The 11,452-nt window shown below is 46.2% G+C and overlaps 1 long non-coding RNA gene across 1 annotated transcript in view; it reads left to right on the top strand.

Annotated features, from left to right (window-relative positions):
* Nucleotides 1–587: 587 nt before the first annotated feature.
* The window catches only part of LOC146865332 (uncharacterized), a 142,589-nt gene continuing 131,724 nt past the window's right edge, over nucleotides 588–11,452 (top strand). The window contains exon 1 of the long non-coding RNA XR_014976622.1: nucleotides 588–708. This is a non-coding gene — a long non-coding RNA (uncharacterized LOC146865332). The remainder of the gene's footprint in view (nucleotides 709–11,452) is intronic.

The following is an 11,452-nucleotide window of genomic DNA, read 5'->3' as shown; positions in this document are numbered from 1 at the left end:
TATCCTATTCAAATACTTTACATTCAGTTTAGTATTGCCTTAATGAGTGGATAGTTTTGTATCTTTGTTGACTTTCTTTAAATTGAAGGATCGTTTTAATCATGAAATATTTGTGCCCTGGGTACCAGCTTCTTGAATGCACTGCCTCCCAGAGCAAGGCCGCCTTGCCCTCTGGAAGAGGCAGCTGGTAATGCTTCTGTGCATGCATTTGCTTTCCCAAAATCAGCATCCTCGCCTTGCCGAAGGTTAGGCCAGCGCCCCATTTTTCGTTTGCTGTTAAAAATAACCGGCCAACTATGAGTCTTTCCCTTGAGAAAGAAGCGAAAAGATCAGGAAAATAAGGAGGGGGGCTGCCTGGCTGTCAACAGGGCCACAGCCCAGAATTATTTTTTAACTTTGTAGCAAGTGACTGAACCGGGGCTGTGACATGTTCCAAATAAAACGAGCACTGGAACAGATAATCAAATGGAATTTAGCCGCCACATTTTATCCCACGTTCTTTTGACAAGGCTGGAAGCTCCTAGGAGGTTTGTGTGGCTTTAACCGGCGGCTAAATCAACAGAAAATGCAATATATTCCACAAACCCTGAGTATCTAAACAGTCAATGAAAAACAAGGGATCTTGGAGCAGCCTTTCAGTTCAGCAGTTTATAAAGCAGCCCATTAGAGCCGTCCAATCAATTCTCGTCTCTTGCTGCTGCAGTCAGGGTAAGTGCTCACCCATTACTCTCTCGTTTTAGATAATTTAGCGTATGCTGCGCTTTGTTGTAATGGACATTTGTAGTAGTATTTTCTCTTTCTCGTTTGCCAGCTTGTTGTGTTTTTTGCTTTGGCCTTTTCTCACCTCTTGGGCTTGTTGTGCCTTTGGGAGACATGCATGGCTTGTGGTACTGCAGGAGGTCTCGGGGTCTAGGCTTGTGGTACTGCAGGAGGTCTCGGAATCATAGCTTGCGGAACTGCAGGAGGTCTCGGGGTCATGGCTTGTGGCACTGCAGGAGGTCTCGGGGTCATGGCTTGTGGTACTGCAGGAGGTCTTGGGGTACTGCAGGAGGTCTAGGGGTCTTGGCTTGCGGTACTACAGGAGGTCTCGGGACTGCAGGAGGTCTCGGGATCATGGCTTGCGGAACTGCAGGAGGTCTCGGGGTCATGGCTTGCGGTACTGCAGGAGGTCTAGGGGTCATGGCTTGCGGTACTGCAGGAGGTCTTGGGGTCATGGCTTGCGGTACTGCAGGAAGTCTTGCAGTCATGGCTTGATTTCTCATTCCTTTTCATTGTAAGAGGTGTATCTCCAGTAGTGCTTGCACACTGTTTATGCTGTGCAGTGCTCACGCAGCAGTGCATGTGTGGGGACCCTGCTCTATAGCCTCGGCATGTCGTCCACTCCCTGCCTGCATTCCACTATCACTGCTTCTATGGTAAGAGTCCTGTGGTACTGGGCAGTTGTAGAAGTCAATATTTGACCTTTTGCTCTGCATTTTATTGTGGTTGGGGGTGTTCATCAATAGGGTTTCTGGTTGTCTCTTTTAAGATTTATGTTTCCAATTGATTTTAGTAGTAAGTGAGATCGAAGTTTCACTTATGAGCTGACCCTAAAAAGACAAGAAAGAAAAGAGTTCAGAAGAGAGGTTATTTAGGACAAATCTCAAGATTTTATTGAGTCTTCTGTGTCCTCCGTTATGCAGAAAGGTGTGTCATCGCGCATGCATACAGTGGCCACAAGCACTGGCAATTACGTGGCACAAATATTGGACCACTCTGTACAGACTGTGAATGCTGGTAGAAGCTAGCCATGAGCATCTTTTGGTGGAGACACTCAGTCTGTGGCTGAGAGATGACAAAGAAATGAATGTCTTTCCATCATCCATTCAAAGAAGAGGAAACATTCTGAGCATGCCTCATGAAGGGGCTAAACAAGAATTGGTCTCATGTAAATTTGAGCCATGGTGGGTAACTGCATATAGCTGGAGGTTATCAATAATGCACAAGACTCTCTTGCCTTTACTTTAGGTTAGTGACTGTCCTAAATGTACATTTTGTTTCAAACATATATGAATATTTTTTTCTCTTTCTCTACTTGCTCAGAGAGCAATACAATTTTTGAGTGGTGCGGTCACCACAAACATGAGTGTGCTAAATGAATACCTTCTTCAGAGCCACCGTTTTTACAATGATACTTCATAGAATGAAGATGTAGGAACCCTAGTCATGTTTTGTGATTTCTAGAGAAAGATCTAGTCAATCTCTTTCAGCTCTGTAATTCTCCACTAAGTTTTCAAACATTTCTCTGCTGCTCTCAGAGCTTAGGGAGTTTACATGTTGATCTTACCTTGACAAGATTGTTTCTGATCTCTTAAGAAGCCACATTTCCTTCGTACAAGAAACAATCCGTTGCACAAAGATTCCATTTGTCTGAATCAAGATGCTTTATTGAAAGTAGATTGGTGCATACATCATATGGACACATGGAGTAAATGTTCAGTTTTTATCTGCTGCAGTCTTAAAGTCAGATGTTAGCAGGTCTGGTAGGGGCGTTTGATTAGGCCACTCCGATGACTGGCTGAACAAATTCATTCACTGCAGGGTCTGTGTCTGACCCCTTGAGCTCAAATCGGGGAAAGGATGTAGCCTGACGGCTAGGGCAGTCTACCTCAAATCTGGGGAACCGGGTTCAAGTCTTGGCAACGACACTCAACATCCTGTAATTCTGGGCAAATCATTTAATCTCCCCGTGCCTAACAAGAATGAATGTGTCCTCCTGTAACGAAACTGGTGCTCGTGTAAAGCGCTCTGATACCTTCAAGTCAAGTTCACGCTATGTAAAACTACAACAAAAAAAAATCAAAACGTTTTCGGAGTGTTGTCTCCCACTGTAGGGAAAATTAGTGCAGTTGAGTTTGGTAACAATACATATCTGCTTTATTGTGCCAAAAAGAAACATCAGGAGAATATGCAGTTTAGAAATGCACCTCTTAAGCTAAATTAGTTCTTGACAGGCAGATGATGTTCACAACTACATCATCAGCTGCCCAAAGGAGATCCCAACATCTCTGGCAAAGACAAAATAAGCTTATAGTTGAACTGCCCTTGCTCTACCTTGAAATCCACCGTGTTTATGAAGTTTAAATTCTGTCCCCATGTGAGCCACTTATTGACAAACTATTACTCTGGTTGAACACCTACCGATCTCACATGGCGTTCTGAAATAACAATACAAAAATTATGTTCAAAAACTGAAAATATTTAAAACTGTCCTTAGAAATTTGGAAAAATGCAGAATTCAAAGCAGTATGAAAGTGAAAATTAATTAGTTGTTTGTGATCCAATGGTTTGTTGGGGAAGTAATCTATAGCTCATGATTTGCAGGACATTCCCTTCTTGGCCAAATTAGTTTAGAAAAAAAGAATAGGTGGGTCTTCCAAAAGATTCCTTTTGATAAGCAATTTTTGGAAATAAAAATCAATATAAAAGAAACATATTTGTACCTAAAACACAAACATGTATCCCTCTGCCCCTTGAAGGAGGTCAAAATGGCCAGCAAGATATGAGGTCCACTTAAACAGGCATGTGTAGCTATCGCAGGATGACACGATTATGCCTTGTTAGCGATAACAATTTCGGTGAAGTTTAACAATGAGGACCTTGCTATTAATGGATGGATCCATGCAAACTCACCAACGTTTTCCATTACATGAGGCAGGAATTTCTCATTTGGAGTATTAGCACGCTAAAAGAATTCATGCCCATTCCATGGTTGCTGGAGTTTGAGGAATAGAAACCGTAGTTGGATACAGTGTGCCTTAATATGATCTGAATCTGGGCAAGTCACAGAGAGAACTTGCAGTTAGCCAGGTGCTTAGGTAGGTGGAGCATATAGGTGTGCTGATCCTGGAGAGGCCTCTCTTGTCCTGTTATGGGCCTGAGACTTGTACTAAAGAGGAACCTTGTTTTAAAGTGACAGCATCCTGCTTGTTCCGTACAACCAAGAAGCTTCAGTTAGACTGGTGACAAGCTTTGAAAACAGAACTTGGGACACGGCACATGTTTCTGTGACATCAGGAGGCTTACAGTAGCTACTAGTAGTCTCCTAGAAGGGGGGCAAAGTCTACTGATGGAGCGAGTCGCGAGAGATTGCCTGTGTACTGCCCAGAAGGGAAAGAGGATAGCTGCTTGCTGGGAGGCTGGTCTCGGGTTACGCGGATTCTGCTGGGTGCTAGAAGGACCCGTTGCCTTGCATGACTTATATACTTGAGAGTCTCGTTGGAGAAGTCTTCAGGAACCAGACGCGACTGCTCATGAAGCCCGCCTCTGCAAAGAGCTGCTGCATCCAACGAGAAATTGTCTGCTGAGCGACTGCTGCAACTTAAGCAACAAACAGCATTTTTGCCGGTCTGTGTTGTAGGTTACTATAAGGAAAATAAAAACATGTACGAAGAGTAGGCCACCCATTTTCCATCACAGCTGTGCTGCAATATGACCCACTGCTTTCTTTTACCTAACCTGTATACCGAGGTTTGCCGAAAACTATGATGGTTGAAATATCTTCTTAGTTGCAGACTTAACTTGCTCCAGGTAGTCCTACAGCCCTTCAGCCTCTTCTGATGAACGTCGGTGCTGAATGTCCATTGAAGAGGACAATGGTTGCAGTCGTCTGGTGATGCTTGCTTCACACAGACCCCCAGTGAGCGCACTCATTTAGAAACTATTTCAGTAGCAGCAGCGGTGACCTTGAGGAGTGTAGGGAGTTGCCAATTTCCCGTCCCTGCTTCGCCATGCTGCACTGCAAACTACCACATCCATGGCGTTAATGGGCCCCGTACGCTTGTTTATTTTTCACAACTTGGATGATGGTCAAGTAGAATACCGCCTGTCTGAATGGGGTGTAGATGCACAGATTTGGGGAGGATTAAGGTGGTCTAAAGTGGATTTATATCCAGACCAAGGGAAGTATTGCAGCGCAGGTGCTCGTCAGCATTGAATATTAGATGTCACCTTGCAGTACAAATACAGGGGCATATTTTCAAGCACGGCGTTAAAATTATCGCAGCTTTAGCGACAGAAAACTGCCGCTAAAGCGTTGATAATGGGCTTGATAATATGCCGCAGAGAATTTCAATGGAAGCCCATGTTGACACCAGAACATGGGCTTCTAGGGGAATTCTCAAGGGCATATTATCAAGCCCATTATCGCCGCTTTAGTGGCAGTTTTCTGCCGCTAAAGCGGCGATAATTTTAACGCCGTTTCTTGATAATATGCCCCACAGTGTGTTGGACTGAGTAGGGTTCTGCTCCCAGGATGAGGTGCATTTATAACCCCTGTGGGGGCTAGATTTATGAGTTCGGTAACTTCCTAAACCTGAGGCCACTACATGCCTGAGTACAGATCCCTTTAATCCTAATGTGCTCCTCCCGGACAAAGATTCAGGCGTAGTCGCTCAACTCATCCTAAAAAGGCCTCTTTGCAATTGCCACGGTAATCCCTGTACTGTGAGGGCTGCAGTATAGTGGGTGAGGTGGTATCCGGATTGTGTCGTTGAACTATTCCATTGTCAACCTTATTTGTGGTCCAGTATTCTGAGACTAGAATTTGAACCTGGACACGTTATTCACAGAAACATAGAATCTGAGAAGTGAGAAATCTTAGATAGAAGCAGACCTCCCAACTCCTTTAGTGTAACTTTCATTCACGCTGTGACTTTAATAGACTATTGTTTGCCCTCTCTACACCCCTAACATTAGATCAGTGACAAATTTGATCTTCTTTTTGAAACCATCTTTACCAGGTTTCCAAATGTGCGGTTTGGTGAACATTCATATTATCATACATGTGCTGCATAAGCACTAGCCTCTGCCTAATCCCAGTGAATGGAGCACACATAACAAGATGATGGTCCGAGTGCTGAAACTTTTCCAACACTCACCCCAGTCAAGAGTTCTGGGTTAAACCCATTGTTCTTTTACTCACCATGCCACCCCAGTTTGAACCCAGACATATGCAAATCAGTCTTGACCCTGTGCCTCATGGGAACAGTCCAGCCTGAACCGCCAAACCAGGTCCTCCCGGAACCGTAAACAAGCATCCTGGGACCGGTTTCATGGTATCACCCCTCATCAGTCAGACTAGCTTGAATCCAGTGGCACAGCGAGCAAGGGATCCAAATCTGGGCATACCCTTGGCCTCTTAGGGTGAACATAGCAAACACAACAAGTTGTTGGATTGAGTGCAGAAAATCTTTAAACACTCTCCCCTAGTCAAGGCTGATTTGCATATGGCTGGATCCGAACTGGGGTGAAAAGGTGAGCCAAATAACGATGGACTAAACCAAGATCTGTGACTGGGGGTGAGTGTTTGAAAACGTTCAACACTCCGTCCATCATTTTATTTTGTGATGTTGCTGATCCCAGAGAATAATGAGCATGAATCCCCATTCCACTTTCTGAAACCACCTTTGCTGGGTTCTGTAGAGAGTTTCAAGTGAGCATGTACACAGTTGTACACATGCTGCTTGTCACTGGCTACTCTCTCTTTTGAGTCCATCCGAGAGGAAGCCTCACAGACTGAGCGCAAAGAGCGCAGTAATTGAACATACATACAACATGCATGCTGGTGTGCACGAGTCTTTTCTGATGGAGCGTTTGGGAGAGATGGTCAGAGAAAGTCAACCCAATTGCATTTGTAAAAGCTTGTTAAGATTTGCCATCACTATTCCTTTCTCAGTAGTAGGTCATTAAAATGTCAATATCATAAAATAAACCATCTATTGGAGTTTTCAATAGCAACAAGTATATTGCATTGCAGCCATTTAATACCACTTGGAAACTTATACATAAGAGAGATGTTGGGACAGGTTAAAGCAGATGCCTGTCTGTGGGTGAATTCGTGAGAACAAATGGACCAGAGTTAAAAGGCATTTTCGATTTCTCTACCTAATTGAGCTGCCCACAGTTTGTGTGCAATGCAAAATCATGCTTTACAGCATAGTGTAAATGCTTTCTGGGTGTTTGTTCGATACTGTCAATCTATACGTCAGGAAAGGTACTGCAGCGCAAAGAGGAGTCCGAATATTGCTTGATGTTTTTCTTAGCATCCAAAAAAAATCCAAACTGGGCCTGGCTCCTTGTTGGAGTGCAGACACTCACATCTTTGTTCCCACAAGGAAACCAGATACTGTTGGGACTTTCTTTCTTGCCTGGTGTCTTTATGGAGCCCAGCAACACACATGTCTTTCCCCAGCAAGGAGTTTGGATGCTGTTTGGATAATTATTTGCCTCAGAAAATATTCAAACTGTGCCCAGCCCTTCGCTGGGAAACAGAAATGCTCATCTGGGGCCATCTCTTATCGAGAGAAACCTAGAAAGCCCAGAAATGTCTGAAAAATAGACATCAGGAGGAGTACTGAGTGGAGTGGCGGGTGAGGAAGCTACCACTTTATCTTACCCAGAATTCCCTTTATAGGTTAATCATTGGTTAGAAAATCTATTTCTTCATGTTTCTTTGAAAGTTCCAGAATGTGTGCGCAACAGCAAACTTCCACCAGCCTGCGTTCCCACATGTCTACTACTAAAACAGCGCCTCACTAGTACATGGGTCTAATGTAATGGACAGGAACCGGTCAAATATTTTTTTTACAGTTTTGGCCTATTCCTGTCCTGTACCATAGACTCACCCTCACATATAGAGTAAAGTCTTTTTGGGGAAAACACAACTGCCTCTTAAATTTGACCAACCCTCCTTTACATCTATCCTCCGAATTAAAGACTTCCTAATAGGCATTCAGCTATTGATATCCTGTAGTTTCTTAAAGCTAAATGGAGACAAGACTGAAGTGCATTCATGGGAGGAGAATCTGAGCTGGGTCCTCTCAGCTTTGACCTCACCAGCTGGGCACAACCTTAGTTTTGGGAACAACATTAATTGTTAGAAATTGGGGGCGGGGACAGATTTACTGAGCTTTTGCACCGTGTTTGCGTCAAAAAAGTGATGCAAAACGATGCAAAAATCTTTTTTTTGTAATTTACTTTCCAGCGCTAAAATTGTTTAGCGCTGGAAATAAAGTAAAAGTACTGGCGCCATGGGGCGTACCAAGGGTGGTGCATGGGTGTTCCCATGCAACCACCCGAGGTTCCTCACGCTAAATCCAATTTACTAAAAACAGTAGATTGGGTTTAGCGTGAAAACACTGCGCCCTTTTCAACTAGGCGCAAGGAAGGAGAAATGCTTTCATTTCTCCTTCCTTTTCTGACTTTGCATGCGTGCTGCACTGTGCAGCATGCATACAAAGTGGGACAAGCTTTCCCTTGTGTCGAGCATACTATTTTGTACAGGAAGGGTACCCTTCCTGTACAAAACCTATGCTGGACTCATGCACACACCCTAGCTCTGCAGCGCTAAGGTGTGTGCGAGGCGCACGGCAGCTGTAATCAGCGCCGGCGCAAGGGAGAGGGGGAAAGAGCCATATCTTTGAAGATATGGTGCTCTCCTGCTCCCTCCCTGTCGCGCAACGCAGTGCAGCCTAGTGGGGGGCTGCTCTGTGTTTCGCAACTTTTTTGTAAATCTCCCCCCAGTCTCTAGTTGGCAGAGATTTGCACGCTGTCCAAGTAGGGACCACGCTCCAAGTCAGGGCAAGTCAGAAATTCAACCTAAATTAACCCATGCTCACCCTCTGGTAGCCTGGCACAGAGCAGTCAGGCTTAACTTAAGAAGCAATGTGTAAAGTATTTGTGCAACACTTGAATTACAGTAACACAGTGAAAACACCACTGGTTTAGAAAAATAGAGTGTATTTATCTGAGTAAAACAAGACCAAAACGAAAACAATCCAATCCATAGACGTCGAGATATGAACTTTTAAAGATTAAATCTCAAAACACTGCTTAGGGAATCATTACGATTGCGGTGAATCCGCCACCGGCAGCCTGCCGGTGGCGGATTCACAGCAATCATGCGGCCAAATCCCGCCTGCCACATTACAATGGCGGGCGGTTTGTATGGCGGACGGAAAGTCCATCCGCTACAATCCAACAGCAGCAAATGTTAGAATTGCTTGTCGGACTGCAGCGCATCAGTGGAAAGGTGGAGGTGCTTGGCAGGCACCGCCTGCCATATTACGATGCTGCATCCCCGACAACCTTTCCATGGCGGTGAAACCGCCATGGAAAGGCAGTGGGGATGTACTTTGGGGGCCCATTGCGGGGCCCCCTTGTGCCAGGGGACTTCAGTTTTGCACTGGGGGGCACCTATGGTACCCCCCTACATTTCCCAGCACCAGGTGGCAGGCACCGCATGGTGCCTGCCATGTAGTGCAGGGAAATGCAAACAGTGCATTTTGAACATTGCGGAGGGTGCTGCAGCCAGCAGCACCCGACGCAATGTTAGAGATACATGATGCGACCGCCACGGTGGTGGTTGCATCATAATCTCATGTGCAGGACTGCCGCCTTACAGGCAGCTGGTCCCAAGCCCCACAACAATTGTGGAAGGACTTAAGTTGGTCCGCCATCGTAATGAGCCCCTTAGAAATCAATACTGCATAAAGGTTACTTAAGGTCGCCATAAACCGGGGTAAATTCAAAGTTCAGGCTGACCACGATAGAGGGCAAGCTGGTTACAGGGGCCATGCAGGTCTCACTGAAAAAGTACTTTGTAAGAACTAAGCTGAAGGATTGGCTCTACATTGAAGCAGAGTCTGTGTCAAAGGATCAGCACTGCATTGAAATAGAGCCTCACAGTGGCGTCCTCCGATTGGCAGTGGGTTGTTGTCAAACCTTGCAGTCGGGACCCATTTTGTCATCGCATCAGCACTGCATAGGCATAGGAGTGCACTGCGCAGGTTCTGATCAGCACAAAGGGATCACTGCATCGGTTTTTGCAGAAAACAGTTGCAGAAGCCACTTCTGAGCCCCAGGTCTGTTGGGGGCACCTCAGGCAAGAGAAGGACTCACAGATGGCAGAGCCCAGCAGCACCAGAAGAGTTGCAAGAAGGATTTTGTGACCCACAGACTTCAGAGAATAGGAGGCAAGCCAACAAGCCCTTGGAAAAACTTAGGTTCAAGTATGTACAGAGTAGGCCCAGTCCCTTACATCCCTAGGTAAGAATCAGCAGGCAGAAGGTCAACACAGCAGAGCAGGTAGCAATGTGACATTCCCTCCTACAGCACAGCACAGCAATCAGCAGGCAGCAGGCCAACACAGCATTGCAGTTAGCAAAGTGGCAGTCCCTCCTCCAGTACAGCAGCTCTTCTTCTATGGGGCCGATTCTGATCCGGGTCGGAAGGGCACCGAACGCGATCCGGCCGGAAAAACTACGAGCCGTACGCGTGTTTTCCGCCCGACTCGTACAGCTGTATGAGCGAGCAAGTACGATGCGAGCTACATGAAATTCACCGACCGAGTCGTTTCCGGGTCCGAACCGCTCCGTACGTTTCGGTCGTAAGCTAACCGTGGCGTGCAATGGATGTGATTCATGACCGAGCCAGTACGATGCTCGCGTCGGACAGCCTGTGCGAGCCGTAGAGTCCGGCTCGCAAATTGTCTGGGTGGTTGTCTTTGGGGGTCCACGTTGGACCCCCTGTCACCCGCCACCCTACGACTCGGACACAGGGGGAGACCCATGGGTCTCCCCAACACAGGCATGTACGGTGCGGATGGCACCGACGCGTACTCACTGTAGGGGGCGCACTTGTCCGCGACATACCCATTCAGTCAATGGGAGCCCAGGTACGCGTCGTACGACCGGCTCCCATTGACTTCTATGGGAGTCCGACCCAACCGAGTCTGGCAGCATATGGCCGCATCGTACTCGCTCGGTCGGACTGCAGGACTCCGGCTCGGTGAGAAAACACACCGGATCCGGCTCGGTCGGAGTGCTTTCCGACCCGGATCGGAATCGGCCCCTATGTAGAATGCCCTTTTTTCCAACAACGTTCTGATTTGGTGGTGTCAGGAGTCCAATACCTATACCCAAATGAACCTTTGAATTAGGGGAGACATCAAAGAGGCCTTGGAAGATCACAGGGTCCCTACCTTTCCTGCCCTGGCTCCAGACTCACTACAGAGGGGCATGCAGCTCTTTGTGTGGAGACAAGCACAACCCTATTTAGGTGTTAGTATCAGCTCCTCCCTCCCGACCTACCTCATGAAGGCCCATCAGCCTGGTGATGGGCCATCAGGATGAAAATGTCACACCCCAGCTCCCTTTCCGTATGACTGTCTAGAGGGAATGCACAAAGTCCAGCTGTCACACAACCCAGATGTATATTCAGAGACAGGCAGAGGCATAGAATGGTTAAAGCAAGAAAATGCCAGCTTTCTACAAGTGGCATTTCAGACTTACAATTTAAAATCCGACTTCACCATAAGTTGTGATTTTAAATTGTAAGTCCATAGACACCAAACTCTAAATCTCTATCTTTTTCCAATTGGAAATTACACTTAAAAAATATTTTAATGTAACCC

Source organism: Triturus cristatus, chromosome 2_1 (assembly GCF_964204655.1).
Source record: "Triturus cristatus chromosome 2_1, aTriCri1.1, whole genome shotgun sequence".
NCBI classification, from domain to species: Eukaryota; Metazoa; Chordata; class Amphibia; order Caudata; family Salamandridae; genus Triturus; species Triturus cristatus.
The sequence above is the reverse complement of the archived record's forward strand: the minus strand, read 5'-3'. Positions and strand labels throughout refer to the sequence as shown.